Genomic DNA, 20,308 nt, shown 5'->3' with positions numbered 1-20,308 from the left:
TTAAAACAAACAAGCACAATTAAGTTAACAAAACTCTCAATTCACAAAAAATAAATCTGTTTTGGTCTAAGGAAAAGTTCATAAGTCCACTTATATTATTGGGAATAGTTTTCCCCCATTCTTGTTAAAAACTTATGAAGGTGAAGAAAGTTAGCTTCTTAAACTTACCAGTTTAAATCTGGCAATAACACAAATCCATCTGTGCTTTTCTAGTTTTAGCAAATCAGCCATCTCCTTAGAATCACTTATTTTTCTCCAATAACAGTTTTAAAAAAAACTGCCTCCCCCATCCCCCAGTAGTTATTCTTCAGTATATGTGAGGGTAGATGTAGTACTTTGTTCACAAGTCCTTTTTTTTTCCTTATACAAAATTAAGACCTATGGTATTCCAGCACATGTATGGAGGATTTTTCTTGCCCTCAGATATCAGGAAAAGTGTTCTGTATTCAATATTACAGCTACATTCGAATATATAAGGCTTTTTTTATCTGGATCTCAGCAGGATGAAGGGCTTAAGAATATTTTAATAGATTTTTTTTCTGAAAGAGCAAGCACTGTTGCTGCCTCCACAGGATGTTTATTACCCACAAATCTTGGTCTGATTACCTCCAAAGGAAGCAGTGGTCAGTTCTGATCAAGTGACTTATTTTCAGAAAGTGTTTAATTAGGACCTTGCCCCTTTTGAAGATTTGTATGATGTGGCCTTTGTGAAATGAAATCTGTTAGTCTTTTTCTGATGCAAAACATTTGAATTGTTTGGAAAAAATAATATATGGACCTTGTAATTACAAAATAATAATGTTCTAAACATTTGGCTACACTTCGGCAAACAATATCAAAACTATAAATGGGAGACAGACACATGCCTGGTTTTTGCTGCCCACACCAGGCCAAAGGCACTCTCCACAGAAAAGGGTGCCAGCTCTGGTTGATCACTAAGGAAGATTCAGTAATATTAACATATTAATGGGAAGAGCAAGGGTGCCTGGAAAGGTTAACAATGTAAGGACATAGAAAACTCAGGCCTGTTTTCTGGAACAAGTGACAGACGTTTTACTCCCCACACTACTCTGGATACTTATGGAGTTAAAAGTCTTCTAGGCATTCTTGGAGATTCACTTGCCCTCTGCTTCCCTGGCTTATGATGTCTTTTGCTAGATGTTAGGACTACAGAATAGAGCAGTTTAAGTTTATCCTAAGACAAGTGTTGGCAGAGTGCATTTCTTAGGTCCTTACAAATGAGGCTTGCTCTCATCATTATGTGGCCTCATGTCAGTAGCTGCTCTCTTGTGCTCAATATTTGTGAGACGAGGGAAAACAGGCTATATGATAGATGGGAAAAGGAGGGAGAGAGACTTCCTGAACCTTATGGGCAGCTGGAGACAGTACAAATACAAAATGATAGAGGAAATAGAGGCAGAGATACACCATGCTCCTACTTTGAGGTGGGTGTAGTTGAGGGTACATTAATCCAGAAAACATGGTTTGATTCTCTTGGGAATGGAGAGCACAAGTAGAAAGTTGTGTCATGAAAAAACAAGTTTTTGAGCAGCTGTACCCGAATAAAAATACAAAATAAAATCCGCATTATCCGACACTTCATTAACTGGCATGCTCTATTAACCAGTATGCTGGTTGATGCCGGTCGACACAGCAAAAGTGAAACCGGAAGTCCCACTTCCAGTTTCACTGAGTCTCATTTCAAGCCATGGCCCAAGGCAAATCAGCCTGTGCAGGGCCCTCCTCCCTGTCCCCCGGCACACTGACGCCAGGGAAGGAGTGGAAGCGATGATGAAGTGCCTGTCCCCTGGCACACCAATGCACTGGATGCAGCAGGAGAGGCATCTTTGCCTGACCAGGCAAAGACGCCTCTCAGGTAACCAGCATATTTGGTTATCCAGCACCCCCCATTCCCCATGGGTGCTGGATAACAGAGCTTTTGCTATATTGAGTTGGCACACATTGAGTCTTGAATAGACATGGAAAGAACTAAATAAGAACATCGTACTATCTTAAGACAAACAGAACTGAGGCATGTTCCAACCCAGGAGAGTTCCCAAACTCCTGTTATGTGATATGCTCAAAGGGTGTTCTCCTTGTCCATCTCCAGGACAGATGTTTGAATGTTGTGCAAAGGCTTACAATTGACTGTATTGAGGTGGTGGTTCCAGTAGGGAGTGCCTTCTATCATTTTCAAGATATTAGACATAAACCAGTTTAAGTGATCATAAACTGGTTTAAACCTGGAACAGAACAACGATTCAGTGCACATAATCCAGTTTGAAACTGGCTGAAACCAGTTTGAGATAAACCTGGTTTAATGTAGTATTAGACTTAATTGATTTGGGACAAATTGGTTTATGCAATCTGTCCTAGACCCCTTCTTGGTTTAAGTTAAATCAGAGTCCCCCAGCATCCCAGTTGCTTTGCGGCCCTTGGCTGGGCTCTGACCTCTGCTTCAGTTGAGCAGGGCTGGACCCTCCCCTCTGCTCCCTGGCTGGAGCTTCAGCAGAGCCTGCAGGTACAACGGAGTCTGCATGGCTTCCTCCTGCTCCCTGCCGCTGCCCCCATGACCACCACTACTCCCTACTCAAGCCAGGATTACCCCCTCTCCCTGCCTTACACAGATACCTCTTAGCATTAGCTAGCATACCACATGCTGGCTATGGTCCCAGATGTGGGAGACAGGACATCAGCTAGGGCTTTTTGGAGCTAATCGACAGGTACCTGATAATGTCCCTCCATTCCTTCCTTGGAAAAAGTTGTTTAAGAAGAGCTTGAACTAATGAGAGAGGCTTTTGTTTTCTGATGGGCTGATAAATGCTGTCAACTCCCTATGTAACTCCCTATTTAGAGCATCCTACCGGGGACTGGCTGTGCCCCCCCCCCCCCTTCAACTCAGCAGTATGCAAGGGAAAGGAGGGCTGCTCTAGCACCCCCCCAGCTTCTAGTTTGAGCCACTGCAGGCATGTGCTTGGATTTCTTCAGTCCAGAGGGGATGTCTCTGCAGTTACAAACTGGTTCCGCCTAGCCAGGTTAGTCTAACCTGCAAAGTTTGAATCAATTCAGGCTCTGACTTTTTTAATGCCTGTCCATAGCCTAGGAAGTAAAGTACTCAAAAGGACAAAAGGAGCTCCAGTATTGCTCTTTGCTACTATACTAACTGTATCATGCACTTCTCCAGGGTCATGTGCTCCAAATCAATCCTTTGACAAATTTCTAGGATACACTCTACCTACATGGCCTTCTGTTGAGATGAATTCAATAGTTCCTTGAACAGATTCATGTTTTCTTTTTTCATGTGGATTTGTCAGTCTCTTTCACCTTTGGATATGTACTACATGCTAAAGAAAATGAGAAAAAGCCCAAGTACATATCGTCCCATTCCTAGTTCTTATGCCAATAAAGGTAAAATGTGTCTTTTTCCACAATTTTAGAACAATATTCCCATTTTCCTCTTCCACCCTGGAGCTCCTTTTCAGCTGGTAAGATCTTTTCCAAAGTACTTACCTCTCAGACAGCCATCTCCATAGCAAAGGCTGGGCATTTGGAATGCTTCATTTGTTTTAGGCGCTCAGCAGTTGACTGGCTAGTAATTTCACATGCTCCCTTGCAGGATGTCCTTACAATATAGGATATTAGCCTTAGCCAAATCTTCAAGACACTTGGAAAGGTCTTGGCAATAGGCAGATGAGGGAGATATGCAACATTGCTATTTACCATAGGGCATCACCTCCATTTGGTGCAAGCAAGGAAAACAAACACTAGCTAGATGAGAAGTCCTAAGACAGCTGCTTTATCTTACAGTGGTATTCTATTTTGCCATGGGCATCCTTGCCATATGTTCTCTTTCATCGTAATTAAAGGTGTGCATGAGTTAAACTACAAAAAATAATAAAACCTGAAATGGTTCTTCTCAATCAAATGCCTTTTGATTCCTTAACATGCATAGGTATTTTGAAAAGTCTCTGTACTCTGATTTGGACTATTTACCTCATGAAATCTTTTCTTACAATCAAATGCATTTATGGGTGAGCCAACAAACCTGTTCTACTGGACTTGCTCTCTGTACCAGTCACTGATATAAATATGCCTTTTCTGCAATATATTTTATTTTTCAATCCCCTGGATGTGGAAAATCTCAAGTTAGGGGCTGATGGGACACAGGGGATACCAAGGGAGAGCAAACAGGAAGCAGATTGGGAAACAGGAAACAGCCAGGCATCAGCTGGGGCAGTTCCAAGTCTCTAGGTTCAAGTTTCTGCTCTGTCATTTTCCCATATCCTGGGAAGTCAGTATATTGGAATTGCAAATATTTTGGCCCACTGGGAGGGGATGGGATAATTCCCACCCAACTCTAGATACAACCACACATTCCTTTCATATGGCCTTTTAATTTGGGTTATTAAATAAAATGACAGTTCTGTATAAATAGGTTTCCTTGTGAACCACCGTGGCCTAACTCTATTCATTGGTATGAGTGACTTTTGGGAAGTGGATTAATGTTGCAGTGTTCCTACAGCTGGGAAAAGTTAGTGCAAGTGTTACTGGTTCAGTCAGCAGGAGCCTTCCAATTAATTCACCTGCTCAGGCAGCTGCTTTCAGACCACAGGCATATTGGTTGGTTTGGCCTTTCAGCTATGTATGCCTCACATACAGTAAGTCCAGCCAAGGGACAGACAAATTTACTTATAGGCTAAATTGGCTTGAATTGACTACTAGCTAGTGGATAAAACAGCAACATAGTCAAAGATCCTGTAACATAGGGCATCTCACAGCACCACTCTGCAAATCTAAGCAGCTGTTTCTATTTTGGTTTTCCATTAGTGTCAATGAAAAATATTACTCATTATCACTTGGCACATATAATGAAACAGAAATGGGAAACTGCTAAAGAAAGAGCACTTGAATTTTTTCAGCACTGTTGTTAATTTGCACACAGAGGTTGATTCATCCATTTCCACTGTCCTGCCAAATGCACTATTCAGTTATTATGTAGTACCTGGGAATATAAATACCTCCAGTAGCAAACATAAGTAGTGTTCATTTACATCTCTAACTCTTTAAAGAAATTTTGGGGGGAGGAGGAGGTGTCATTGAATCCAATTTTATTCAGTTTCATAGTTGGTAGGGCGGGAAGGGACCTGAGCAGATCATCAAGTCTGACCCCCTGCCATGGGCAGGAAAGAATGCTGGGGTCAAATGATCTAGTGGCCATTTGCAAACTAGTCAGAGGGGACCAACAGGCATTGGGGGCCCCTGTTCCTCCGAGCACTACCAGGAGTGACTAGAAATAACAGCCACAAGCTGGCAGATGGTAGATTCAGACTAGACATCAGGAGACGCTACTTCACAGTCAGGGCAGCTAGGATCTGGAACCAACTTCCAAGAGAAGTGGTGCTGGCTCCTACCCTGGGGGTCTTTAAGAGGAGGCTAGATGAACACCTTGCTGGGGTCGTTTGACCCCAGTACTCTTTCCTGCCATGGCAGGGGTTCGGACTTGATGATCTGCTCAGGTCCCTTTTGACCCTACCTACTATGAAACTATAACCCCAGCTAGGTGTCTATCTAGCTTCCTAGTGCCTCCTGATATCTAGCCTGAACCTACTCTCCATCTACTTATGGCCGTTATTCCTTGTTGCTCCCGGTAGTGCTCAGGGGAACAGGGCCTCTCCCATTCCCCGCTGCTCCCCCTTGGCCAGTTTATAGATGGCCACCAGATCCCCTCTCAACCTTCTCTTGTGGAGACTGAACAGGTTCTGGTCCCTCAGCCTCCCCTCATAGGGCCTGCTGCAAGTGGCCCTCCTCTGGACCCTCTCCATGTTGTCCACATCCCCCCTGAAGTGCAGTGCCCAGAACTGGACACAGTACTCCAAATGCAGCCTGACCAGTGTCACATACAGGGTGAGGATCATCTCTTTGGACCTGCTTGAGATGCACCTGTGGATGCATGACAAGGTACGGTTGGCCTTCCTGACCACGTCCCCACATTGTCGGCCTATGTTCATCTTGGAGTCAATAATGACTCTAAGATCCTTTGCTGCCTCTGCACTGGTGAGAAGGGAGTACCCCAGCCTGTAGGCATGCTGCTGGTTCTTCCTCCCCAGGTGCAGCACCTTGCACTTGTCAGTACTGAAACCCATCCTGTTCTCATCCACCCACCCCTGTAACCTGTCCAGATCTAATAATGATTTTATTATTTTCCCCTTTTGTTTCTAATTTTTCTAGATTAGAATTGCTTCTCTGTCCAGATTTATTTCATAGTCTAAGAGTGATGTTGTAGCTGTGATGGTCCAAAAATTATCTGAGGCAAGGATTTCTTAGGGTGATACCTTTTATTAGACCAGCTATGTAGTTTAGATATAGTTTGACAAGCTTTTGAATGAACGAACTACATAGTTGGTCCAATAAAAGATACCACCTTAAGAAATCCTTGTCTCTGATTTATATTCTTAATTCCTCCCAAATTAGCCTCATCTACCAACCTCTCTAGCCAGATTGGTCAAATCATCATTTAAAAAAAAAAAATAAATTTGCATAAGAACCAGTCAGATACTCTAAGTTAATTGGATTTGCTACTGATCATAACATTTTTGTTACGATTTTATATCACTATTGAATAAAGACAACAATATTTACCTTTTTCTTATTACAAAGGACATTTGCATGTATCTTTTTTTCTTTAAGTATTCCTTTAGTCCAAGCCAGTCTCCAAAAACATTGATGCAAACTGGTGCAAATGGCCACAACCAAACAAGTAAAAATTTGCATAATCTGGTCCATAAATCCTTTGTATATAACACAGAAATGAATGTAGTAGGCATAACTGTTTAGAATTTCTTTCCAAGTTTTCCATGACTCATCTTTAAAGGAAATATGAAAGGTTACATAGAGAATGAAAAGAGAAAAAAAATGAAAATATTTGAATTTATGGGAGTTCAATAGTATCAGTGCTACCAATGTAGCTCATTCTGTGCCAACACTGAAAAGTTTAAAAATGGGATTTTAAAAGAAGTAACTACATCCCACAGCTTAATATGAAACTATCACTGCATTTCTATAAAGCTCAAATATTTCTGCCATAAATCTCTGAGCTTCACACTTTAAAACCATTTAATTCAAAAGGTTCCTTTTTATTTTGCATGCATTTAGAAAGTGGGCACTTGGCTCTTTGCAATTTAAAAAAAATTGCCAACTGACTGATACCATTCATAACCAAACTGTAGTTCTCAACTAGCAATCATAACCCTTTGAGTCATTTTCTCAAGTAAACAACAACAAATATTTTCTCTTTTCTTATGAACAAAAAATGCATAAATTAAAGGCCTGCTATGTTTCTAAAGAGCCAAGGAAAAATTATGAAACTCACAGTCATCTAATTGTCAGTTTGAATAAAATGTCACTGGCCTAAATATATACCATATTGTACATGGTGTAATGGCTTTCAATTTTTTCAGAAGTACATGCTCTTCCTTCTGTATATGAAAATATACTATTGATTATGATTAAAACCTGTGTGAGACAGTCAGGGCATCCTTATGCTTCCATTATTTCAAATACTTGCTGTACTAACTTAGGGAATAGACAGACAATCAATTTCAGAGCTGCAAATTTCCAGAAAATGTGTAATACTGGAAAATGAGATGGGGGGGGGGGGTGTTCCAGCCCCCTGCCTGAAGAGCAAGAAAGTCACCTCAAAGGCAAGCTCTCCAGCCAGAGAGCGATAGGGAACTGCTCTTTTACACCCCCCTGCCCCCATAGCAGACAGGTTGACCATGGGTGGGAATGCCCCTTTCCCTCCTTTTCCTGCTGATCAGCAGAAAGGGGGAAACCCCAGAGGGGTCCAACTCCAGGGAAATACCCCCTTGTCCCCAGCCTGTGCAGGGGGCAGAAGGCCATGTGATGTGGCTTGAAACATTCTGGAGAAATGGTTCTAGACATGAGAAAATGCCCCCATTGTCTGTCCTGCCAATCAGCTGGTCAGCAGGACTGTAGGAGGATGCATTCCCCCAGGGCTTAGACCCTCTGGGGTAATCCAGACTGGGAGACTGCCCCCCTGCTTGAATAGACCCATGGACTAGGGACAGACATTACACATATACTAGTTTAAGTGATCAGAAACTGCTTTAAACCTGTAACAGAACAGACATTTAGTGCACATAAACCAGTTTGAAAATGGTTGAAACCAGTTTGAGATAAACTGGGGCAAACGTAGCATCAGACTTAACTGAGTTGGGTGAAACAGGTTTATACAATGTCTCTCCCAGACCCCTTACTGGTTTAAGATAAACCAGACTCCCCTAGCATCTCGACATGCTCTCTGGGCTGGGCTAGGCGGGGCTCCCTGCTCCACAGCAGGGCTGGCCCATCCTCTCTGCTCCCTAGCTGGAGCTCTGGCAGAGACTTGCAGGCACAGTAGGCTCTGCCTGGCTTCCCCACACCCCCCTCCCCCTCCTGTCACCATTCACTGCTTAAGCAGGGATCCCTTCTTCCTCTCTCTCACAGTACAGACTGTAGCCATCATGTGGTATGCTAGCTAATGCTGTGTAAGGCAAATAGGACAGTGTCCGCTTAGGGCTTCATAGAGGTAATCTACAGCTCAGATGGTAATGTCCCTGCATTCCTTCCTTTGGAAAAGGAAGACTAGGTTCTTTGGGTAAATTTGATATGTTTTATTAGACCAGCTAAATAGTTGGATATTTTTTTCTTAGCAAGCTTTTGGATTTAAAAACCCTTTGTCAGGCTGAGGAAGCATCTGCAGTTGGTGTGTGCTCTTCCTGAATGGAATAAATAATAAAGAAGCTAGAGGCTGGTATGCATTTCCCTTTGGAAAAAGCTGTTTAAGAAGAGCTTGTAATGAGCAAGGCTTTATTTTCTGATGTGGTGTTAAATGCTGATAATAGAGCTGATAAATGCTCTGATAATGTTGGCTACAAATGTCCAACTCGGGATCCTTAAAATTCTGGTTTATTAGGTGGATTGAAACACTGTAATGAAGTTAAATCATAAACCTTGGGGCTGGTCCCCACACACACGCGCGCGCGCACACACAGGAGCAAGCTACTGGAGTCTGCTGTCGAGGCTTCTTTCAGCGTGGTGTTATCCTCTAGAAGGGGGTCACCGGCTGGTCCTTCTGGCTGGACAGGCCGGGTGCCGGTCAAGTTGGAGATCAAGAGGGCGCCGCTGAGGGTCACTTTTCACTGTTTTTTGTCTGTCCTTGGCAGACTTTGGTGACGCCTCAGTTTTCAGGTTTGCCCAATCCAGGGGTCGTTGACCCTCATTGGACTTCCCCCTCAGTGGCTACTGGATGGCATCTGTCAGCCCCAGGGGTCATCCACATGTACATGCAGGTTTGGGAGTCCGTTGATGAATTTTGAATAGGGCTCTGGGAGCAGTTGATCTGGAGATATTCATTCCAAAAGTTGGTCCCCAGCATTGATTAACTCAGACCAAGGCTTCTAGCCCTCGAATGGTGACGTTTAGAGATTTCCCAGTTGCTACATTGTCTTCTATTGATTTCTTCTATTGGTTGATCTGCAGTTTTCCTAGGTGTTAATTGCTGCCTGCTACTGTGTTACGCATTCAATCACTGATTCACTCGCTCTTTCAGGGGCCCGCCTGATACAGGGAAGCGGCAGTTTGATTCCCGCCCTTGTTAACATTGTTACAAAGTATAACTTACTTCTAAAACTAAACACATTTAGTTGAAAGGTGAGGAGTATAAAATATAAGCTATAAAAGTAATGCTATGGCACACAAATAGATAAAAATACCAAAATACACGGGGAGATACAAAATGCACACATACAAATTTTAAAACACAATTCCTTATATTAAAGTGAAAGAAAGAGGAAGGAAGAAAAGGTAGAAGAGGAAAAACATATTCAAGGAGGGGAGAGCAACTGCAGGCAAGAGGAAAACGGGGCTTTCTGCTACATTATCAAGGTGGGGACCCCTCTCTAATCACAGTGTCCTGCTGGTGCCTGGCCATACCCCCTCAGCCCTGTGCAAGGGAAGGGAGGGCTTCTCTAGCACCCCTCCTACCTCCCTATTTCTAGCCTGAGCCACTGCAGGCATGTGACTGCATTTCTGGGATGTCTGTCTGGTTACAAAACTGATTTAGCCTAGCCAAGTTAGACTAACCTGAAAAGATTGAATCAATTCAGGCACAGGCTTTTTGAATGTCTGTCCCTAGCCAAGGTGACCCAAGTCTGCCCAGTGAAAAGGGGCACTGATACCAGGATCCCCACAGGGCTCCTTGATAGCCTACCTAGGGGCAAGCTATCACAGAGCCAGTTTCCTCCGTTGGAGGGAAAGCAGAGGACTGTGGGAAATAGGGTGTCCTCACCACCCTAGAGAAGTATACAGCTGTTCAAACTGGTATGGCAGAAGAGTGATATTTCTGATTAGTGGTCCTCTCCTTTTCTTGTGGAAGAGCCAGTACTATTCCACAAGTAATTCCTTCACCAGCTGGATTTTTTTTTTTCTAGAAGAAACACTTTTCTCCCATCACACATTTAACATCTGTGCATAACAACGGGTAAAAGGCAGGATTGAGATGCATCTTGTAGACCAGAAAAGCTCAACCCTTAGCCTGTGGACCAGTTCTGGCCCCTGGAGCTATGTCATCCAGCCCATGGGGCTCCCCATGGATCCAAAAATTTGTCATCGAGGGAGAAGTGGCAGCATCAATTGCTGCTCCCCAGCTGCCATATTACCAAACCTATGGGGAGTCAAATAGGCCAGCTAGATTAGGTATGCAGGGTGACATAACACTGATCCAGGCACAAAGGGCAGCATGGGGCCTGACCAGGCCATGTGGGGCCTCATCCCAGCATGCAGGGTTGAGCAGAGGCAGCATGGGGCCCAATCCCACCATACAGGGACAGGTAAAGGCAGTGCAGGGCCTAACCCCAGCATGTGAGGCCTGATCCAGCCTGGACTGGCTCCATGACACTCATTTGGCCTGTGGGGCCAAAACACTGAACATTGCTGTTATAGACTAACTGAATCAGAAATGCATAAGCTTTCATGAGCACAAGCTCATAGGTGAATTGCTTTAGTGGTACCCACAGGCTGTGTTAACAGCACAACCCATCTTAACAACAATGCCTTCACTTGAAGATCAGAGAAAAGACTTCATGTTCAAGGAGGTGGTGGTTTTGTATCTCTGAAAGAGATGCCAAAGATCTAAATCATACATGCCTTTTCTGTTCACAAAGCAAACGATACACCTCTGTGCAGGGTTTGACTGAGAGAAGCAACTTTATTTTGCTTTCCCAGAACAAGCACAGCATTTAACAAGGATGTCACAGGCAAAGTCTCTGTGTGTCACAGGCAAAATCTCTGTGCATGTGTGCAGCATTCACAATCTTTGTCTGTCAGATCTAGATCTATAGATCTAGATCTATATATATCCCCACCTCAGTATTTAGGTGTGTCAGTGCATATCTGTATTATTACATAGGTGTGTCTGGGCCTGAGCCAGGGAGATGCTTGGAGATGGTTTGTTCCGTCTAACTCCTCTGCATTTTGTAGTATTGTACTATCCATTAAACTATTGGTAACTCTGTACCCACACTATCCCATACTGTGCCACATCTACAACCACTGACAATATACTTACAGTTTTATTGGTATATGGATAACTACAACTACACCCTATTCTGTTTTCTTTCTAAGGGTACTGAATCTACAGAGCCTTGCTCATATTGACAACAGGACTCGTCACAAGAGTGAGCATTTGCAGGCATGTGCCTTTGGGTTCATCTAATGTTCTTCTTCAAAACAGGTCATGAGTCCAGGGATAGGGCTTAGGAGATCCAAAGCTTGGATCTTCAGCTTGGCCAGAAATTTTTAGGCTGTATTTTGCTTTCTATCTTAGCTGCGCCTGAGTTAATGCCAGTATGAGCCTCCAGAAACAAGGGAAGAAATGCTGTACATATTCCAAAACCCAATCTAAGTATACTCTAAGTGTCAGATAGGAAACATAGTCCTACAATACATTGCAGAATAGAAAAATAATAGAAATGTGTTGTTTTGATACATAAAAAATGTTAATGCTTGAACAACTAGCATATCATATGCTTAGGATAAACATTTTAAATCTGTAAACCCACTGGACACTTAACAAAACATCTGTTCTCCTTCAACCCTGATTTGGGTAAAAATGCGGATGGTGGTCCCTTTAGCTTCTGTGCTACAGATTTCCCAATCAGGCTTTTGAAGGTTTAATGACAAAGAACTCCTCACAAATTAAACAGTATAATTAGAATGCAGCCCTGCTATTGAGGAGTTAAATAGAAGGAAACTTGGATAGTATCCATTTAATCCAATAAGAATCCCTGAAATAACAGCTTAAAAATAAAATGAAACATAGTTAATCACTTATTTCTTTTGGTAATGCACTAATTTAAAAAGACATGCATTATAGTTGCAGTATTGTACATATAATGCTGCCAAGAGTAGAATGAATGATACATCTTGAATTTTAAGGCCATTTCCAGCAGTTGCTTTGGTCTCTGATTTGTGTAATTAATAAGATGCAGAAAGTATGGGACTTAAAATCTCTGGGTGCCAGCCACTGAAAGGGGTTTGCTTTGTGGAGAACAGCTGTTTCTCTTTTCTTCCATATTTCCTGCACTATTGAGCACTATTCCATTATAGGAAAAAGTGATAGAATTTTACAGATATTAAGGCCTAGATTCCTGGGCAGGGCAGGCTAGTCTTAGTCCAAGGTTGGGAGATGGGGTAATACTGAGACACTATGGCCTGCACCTAGCTCCTGCATAAGTTGGAGCAACCTTAAAGTTCCTCAACTTATACAGTCACTTATAGTCAGCTAGGCTAAGGCAGGCATTCAGAAAGCCTGAGCCTGAATTGATTTGATCTTTGCAGGTTAGTCTAACCTGCCTAGGTTGAATTGGTTTGCAACTGCACAAACATTCCCTCCAGGCTGAAGAAATGTAGACACATGCCTGCAGTGGCTCAGGCTAGAGGCCAGGGAGCACTAGAGAAGCTGTCCCTTCCCTTCCCTTCCCTTCCCTTCCATAGTGCTGAGCAGAGGGGGGGCATGGCCAGGCCCCAGCAGGACCTCTCATTAGGGAGGGGTGTAAACCCCACCCTGCCTGCACCCTCCCAGGCTTTTACCCATTCACTGCTCAAGGGGCAGGAGTGTTGCCAGCCCCCAGCCCTGGGCTAGCAGTCTGAAGCAAAGGGGGTATGTGCAGTGCATGCATCTGCTCATGATACAGAGCTTTTCAATCTCCCTCTTCCTGCTTCTTTATATGGTCTGCAAACCTGACAGATGAGGAACCCAGCAGGATGCTGATAACACAGCATTTATCAACCCATCAAAAAAACAAAAGCCTCCCTCATTAATTCAAGTTCTTTGGAAACAGCTTTTTTCCCAGGAAGGAATGGAGGGACATTACCAGCTGACCTCTTGATTAGCTCCAAAAAGCAGTAAGGGGACACTGTTCTGTTGGCCTGTCCCAGTGAAACTGGAGATACAAACACCACTCAGCATTAGCTAGCATACCACATGCCTAGAGTCCATGGGGCTGGGGTCCATGCTGTGGGAGAAGGGAGGAAGGGGGAAATCCCTGCTTGAGCAGTCAGCAGTGGGGGACAGGGGGTAAGGCAGGGGGAAGCAAGGCAGACCCTGCTGTACCTACAGTTTCCACTGGAGCTCTGGTTAGGGAGCAGAGGGGAGGAGCCAGCCCTGTTTTCTGGAACAGACAGCAAAGCCTACAGCTGCAAAGCATCTGAGATGCTGGGGGACTCTGGTTTAACTTAAACCAGGATGGGGTCTGGGACAGACATTGCATAAACTTATTTGACCCAAATCAGTTAAGTCTCATACTACATTCAACCAGGTTTATCTTAAACCAGTTTCAGCCATTTTGAAACTGGTTTATGTGCACTAAACTTATGTTCTATTACAGGTTTAAACCGGTTTCTGATCAATTAAATTGATTTGTGTAAGGTCTGACCCTAGCCCTTGATACTGTGATCTCAGCCATACCCACTACACTGGCCATACTGACATCAACGCTACCACTTTCTCTCATCTATATTCTAGCCTTCCTAATTTCATTTCAAATGTGCTCCTGAATCAGCACATTTATTTTGGATAATCAGATTCCCTTGTACATTGCTTAGCACTCAGCTGGGTTTCCTCATTGCACTTCATTTCACACCATTTTACCCTAAATGTTCCCCTTCATCTTTCAAAAGAGCATTTACAACTTTATTCTAATTTTTCCAAAGTCAATACTAATTCTTCTTTCTTTTTTAAATCCAAGCAGGCGATCAAAAACATTATGACTGATGAACCAGACAAATTCCAAAGATAATTATATCCTGCCTAGCTAAATTATCTGTGTAGCTTTAACTGGGAAATAGTATCTTCACTTCCTACACAAACAACTGTATATTATTTTATTCCTATTGAGTATTACAGCTAGTTGCATTTTGGGGGGCCAGGATGTGATGCAATTGAAGTGCACCTTGTCTGTAAAGGAGTTTGAATTCCTGTATGATGAAAGCTGCCACAAGACAACACTCAAAAAGGCAGGGTTTTTTGACTGCTATATGATGGCATTTGTACAAACAATAGCCAAAAGAAGCAATCAATGGGTTTTCATATTCATGGGACAAAAGAGATATAGATTAGCATATAAACAACACATTATGGGCTAGATTCTGGTATGAAATGGGAGTAACTTTAATTAATTTACTGCAAACTTACCTCACGTGACTGAGTTCAGAGCCTGGTTCAATATACAGCTGTGAACATCCCAATCTCCCTGGTCAGGCCTGGGGACTCAGTTCCAAATATCTACTGGAAGCTGTGGAGGATGTGACCTGTCACAGAATTCAGGCCCCTGGACCCTGATGGATATGGCCATCAGTGATAGCCCCCAGACCTGTACAGCTCCAAATGCAGCTGCACAGCAGTAACTTCTGGCTCAGGAGCCCCCATAGTCTGGATCAATCCAGGGCCCAGAGTGAGTGTGACATCCATGACCCAAGTAATTCCTTTGTGTTCAACAAGTAGCTTACACTTAAGTTTGTGGTGCTACCACCCACTATCCATGTAACAGACTGACAATTAGTCCAATAACCCAGAAAATAGGAGACCTAGCTTCAATTGCTCTTCTGCTTAAGTGTGGGGGAAGGAGGAGGGAGCATGAAAGCAAACACACAGTGTGTTTATACACGTGCTCTGGGAGTGGGGTCGGGGCGCATTAATTAAAGCAGCTCCAAGAGCTGTTCTAATTAAAGTGCCTAGAACCTCACATGTATCAGCATCCCTGTGTTGAAAAATGGTGGTGGGGGTGCTTTAACTAAAGCTGGAATGAGGCTGCTCTGACATGCTTATAGCACACTTACAGTGTGTCGGAGCAGCCTTGCTACATGTGTATAGGTGCCCACAGTTCCCACTTTCCAGGACAGTTCCCTAGTCAATAATCTAGAAATAAACATAGCTACTGTAGAGAAAAAAGTTCAAGAATTCTGGTGCCTAAAGGAAAGCAAGAGGAGGAAGACTGACTTTGTACTCAGGGGAGGGCACTGTCTTGTTAAATGAGACTTCTGTCCCCCATCCAGGGATTACTTAGGCATTTTGCATTAGAGGAGTCATTAGATAAACTTCATTAGCTGCACTGGAAGCAGGGATCAGAGCTCAGGATACCCACCCCAGAGGATAGCACTTTCCTTTTAGGGCTACAGAAGCAGGGCCTCTTGCTTGATCTCCTTCTAGCCCCATGATTCTTGCATTTCTGTCTGCACAGTGGTCTAACATAAAGGGTGGAACTTGCCCTTAGTCCAGCCTTTAATGGGCTGGTGACAAGGGCACTCTCATGGAAGATGTGGGTTTGAGCATCCTTAGGCTGAAGACGCCCAGGAGCCTAGATTTCCCACTTCCTTTACTCTGATCACTCAGCTCTTGTGCGAATATGGGCACTTTCCATATTTTTGCATTGTATCCCTTTGCATGAAAGGGATGCTAAACTCAATGTACAATGTGTGCTAAACATGCTCTGAGCACACCTACCAGAACAGGCTTCTGTGGGAGAATGGGGTTCTTCAGAGGTATGAATCACTAACAGCCTCAAGCACCTAAACCTTTTATTCAGCCATGATGGTTATCAGTTCTGACCATGTGTAGTAGTTGAATTGTGTCCAAGTAAGTTTTTACTAGGCAGGATAGGGTAGATGCCTTGCCCTCTCAAGTACCTAAGCAATTAGGTGGGGAGTTATGAACCTATCAATAGAAATCTGAAGTAAGAAAATGGGAATTTGGGGTTATGGCCATGGCTATTTGTGGTAGAAAACCCAGGTCTGCAAGTGAATTCCCCATGGGACTTGAACACTTGTTCAGTAGTGCTGGTTTTATTTCTACAGACACACAGACTTGGTTTAGTGCAGTGATTAGCAAAGGCCTCTGGTAATTTCCTGAGCTGTACCTCTTACCTTTCCTTTCACATCACACCTCAGAAAGTGAAGCTGACCAGATAAATAGTGCAAATTAATATATTTCTTCACAGAAGGTGTATTACCTACACTCTCATTCTCCAAAGCATCTGCTTTCCTCCAGTGTAGTTGGCTGCCTCACTCAAAAGTGCAAGCCAAAACATCTGCAAGTCAGTAATGTGCTGTCCATTATCTGCAGCACACAGCTCATGGGGGTTCCCTAAATTATGGTCCTAAGGAAACTGGGAGGGAGGAAGGAAGAAGGGTAAAAAACAAATCTCATACGGTTTTAGTAAAACACCAATAGTATAATATCAACAGTGGGATCTGGAGTAGAAATACAGCAACAAAACTAGCTGCTTTGGACTTGCACAGTGTCTATGAAGAACATCAAGTTAGGTGGACAAAAAGGGCCACAAGGCTTGAAATACATGAGAAAATAGGAAAAAAGAGTGGGCAAGTTACTACAAGCCTGAACCACCTTTTCCATAAAAAAAAATAAAGGATACAGGATGCCGAAGTAAGCATTGAACTGGAAGCTGATAGGGGAAGGCAGGGAAGCTATGAAAGACCAAGAATATCATAGTGAGAAGCCATTGGCAAAGATATAAGTGAGCTGAGAATTAAAAAGGCAAGAAGCACAAAAATAGACAATGGACAAGAGAGAAATGATTGATCTGACTTATGCACCACAAGGAACAAGGCAAAATAATATCTATTTTAAATATTATTAGTCAGACTTTATGCTTCCCTCTAATGCATACTGATTTGTATAGAGACTTTCACAGAATAGAAGCTAAGAGTTGACAGACCAACCTAGCACCATCATACACCTCTGGCAGGATATGAGAAGATAATTGGAGAGACAGCAGAAGAATAATTCTTGGACAAAAGGGTACTGAAAGATGATTCTGGAAGCAGGACAGAGAGAGGAAAAGCAAGGGAATATTCCAGAGGGACTATCTGAAAGCAAGCGCACAGCTAAGATTGGGAGGGGGAGATGAATGGAGGAGAGGACAGTATGCAGTTTATTCTGTCACAGGCTGCTTAAAGAATGTCCCTATAAAATCGTTTAAAACACCAAGAAATTCTTACTGCTCCAACACTATCAGCAATAACAATTTTCCTTACACAAGTTGCAACTTTCCAGAATTTTTGTCCAAGGTCAAACACATGCTTGACCAAGAGGGTAAGTCTGCACTACTTCTTGAAACTCTTTGTGTTTGCTAAATTGCCAGAGACAGAGCTCTGTGCCAGTATGACTGATATCTATGGAACTCAATAATTATATCCTTTCATCATGTTTTTGAACCATCCTATAGAAGAAATATAATTTGCCACTGAAGTCCACAAAGTACTGTGAAAAGACAAGAAGAAACTGCAGATTTCACCTGAAGTAGATGGGAAGCTGACACAGAAACTCTTGCTATTCTCCTCTTGTCTGTTTTTTCTGTTTTCCCTAAAAGTCCTTGATATTATGCCAGGGATACTAATGAAAATACTTTGGGACTGCACTGTTTGGACAATTACTTCATTTAACTTAACCTGTAGTTCTATTTTGAAAAATGGCTAATAGCAAAAAGTGCAGCTTCTCACTTAACAGAAGTTTTTCCTGAGGGTGTGGACAGGCTGTTTACAAAGCTCTAACCAGCTGCACCTGGGAAACCCCCAGATAAGCACTAGGTTTGCACAGCTGGCACTGAGAGCATAATTTGAAAACAAAGAGGCTATGGAGAGGTAACAGAAAGCAGCATTTGGCCTGCAGAACCTTTATTAATTGATGCTGTGCGAGAGGGAAAGAATCCAGCTTGACTCTACAGGTCCATTTAAAAAATGTGGGTTGAACTAATTTTCATATGAAAAACAAATCATGAACAAAGAGCCCCACAACGTGATGACTGATGTGACCCAGGTCCTAGGAGGTACTTCCAGAGCTTTGTTCCTAATACAGTTTACACAATTTCTTTGCACAGTGAAATTGCACTTAAAATACTTGTCTGGACCTCTTTCAGGTGCCAGGTGGATTAGATAACATTAACATCCCCTGGAATCCAAATCAGTTATTTCACTCCTAGGAAGAGATATAGTAGGGAACTGCAGTGAAGCTATGGAAGTTTCACCAGTAAGTGAAAGGGAAAGGAAGTCAAGCACAGCTTCTTGAAAAGGAAATGTAGATTGAATAAAGATAAAATTGCTTCACATCCAGAACAAAACAATGTGCTACATAGCTTGTGATAGCAGATTTATCATAATAAGAGCTCCTCATTCAGATGCTAATTACAGTCTTTATTCTATGTTATGGTATAGCAACAGATAAAACTAAACAGCTAGCCTAGAACTTTTGATCTCTGAAATTTCCATTTAAACTTTTACAGACATTTTGAATTAAAAAAGGGGGAAAGGTAATAAAGCAACTAAAATATTTTGTTCTCTCTGTTTTACTGAAAAATCCACTTTGAGGAATATTCTCCTTCCTCTCCCTTTCTCCCCCCTAGCCCCTTCTACCCCACCTCCCCCCAAAAGCTGTTTTTTTTTACAGAAGTAATGGTTGATTGAAGAAACAGTATGTGCAGGGCTGGATTAATGCATAGGCAAACTAGGCACATGCCTAGGGCCCTAAGTGAAGAAGGGGCCCAGTTGTGCTTATTTTATGTATTATAATTATTGAGTGAAAAAAGTAAATATACAATATTAAATAGGGGCCCATGAGTTTGTTTGCCTAGGGCCTACTAAAGGGTTAATCGAGACCTAATTGTGTAGTAATATATCTTAAAAGCATTCAACTTCATCCTGTAGCCACCCTTATAAAAAGGGTGCAGCCATCATTTGCATCTTTTCAATATTAAGACATAGGCGGGAAAACAAAAAATTTAAAAACAACTTAATAGTTGTGTTTGTAGCATAAAAATGAAAGCAGAAACATACAGCAAAAGTTCAAAAAGGCTCTTACCAGCAAGGAGAGAAGAGACACAGCAAGTAGCAATTAGGCTAGAATGATTTCTTTAAGGTTGGACCTGATTGACTCAGACAAATTTAAAGGGCAAGTCCCTGAAAGTCAAGCTAGAGAAAAGAGGGTAAGTAAAGGGAAGGTAAGTGGGGACCAGGCATAAAAGAAAGGGTTTCTGAGACAGATTTTTTACATAAACCTGTAATAATGAAGCTCTTTTCCAATTATAAAATCTGGGGTTCCCTCCCTCTCCATTTAAATGCAATCTTGAAATAGTAACAAGTGTTTGGGTACTGAGATGTGTGTAGTAACCCTACCAATCTGCTACCATCTCAGGCATTTGAGAAGCCATTATGCTCAGTAGTAATTTCAATTCTTAGAACAGAGCAAAGGAAAGCATAGCTGTTTGTTTGAGGCCAACTTGGAGATTTATATAGCACTGAATTGTGTTGTGTTGATACATGGTCAGGCTGCTCTAATTTTGCTGGGGTCTGACCTGGGATTGAAGCCTCAGTGTGCAAGAAGGGTAAAGAACACTTCCTGATGTCAACCACATTAGATTCCCTTACCCATTTCCTTCGCTCTGGATCTGGTGGAACACAGCCTCTATCAACAGAGAGCACGCACATGCTTAAGTCCCATTTAAGTTGATGAAACTTAAAAATGGAAGTACCTAAAACATATTTAAAGCTGTCCTGATTCAAGAAACTTTTGATCACTGGGGTTCAGGCTATGTTTTGTCTGCAGAACTTGACTCAAGGGCCACATCCATTTACAATGGCATGAAAATAACTGAACAAATATTGTGTAATTTGAAAATTTCTAAATTATTCAGTGTTGGTGGGAAAAGACGTTTTCACTTACCAAACTTTTTCACTCTTA

General features: G+C 42.5%; 1 long non-coding RNA gene across 1 annotated transcript in view; it reads right to left on the bottom strand.

Annotated features, from left to right (window-relative positions):
* LOC109285188 (uncharacterized) overlaps positions 1-19,493 on the bottom strand; it is a 125,235-nt gene extending 105,742 nt beyond the window's left edge. Inside the window, exon 1 of the long non-coding RNA XR_009460643.1 lies at positions 19,430-19,493. This is a non-coding gene — a long non-coding RNA (uncharacterized LOC109285188). The remainder of the gene's footprint in view (positions 1-19,429) is intronic.
* Positions 19,494-20,308: the final 815 nt, after the last annotated feature.

This window comes from Alligator mississippiensis, chromosome 3, assembly GCF_030867095.1.
Source record: "Alligator mississippiensis isolate rAllMis1 chromosome 3, rAllMis1, whole genome shotgun sequence".
Classification (NCBI taxonomy): Eukaryota; Metazoa; Chordata; order Crocodylia; family Alligatoridae; genus Alligator; species Alligator mississippiensis.
The sequence above is the reverse complement of the archived record's forward strand: the minus strand, read 5'-3'. Positions and strand labels throughout refer to the sequence as shown.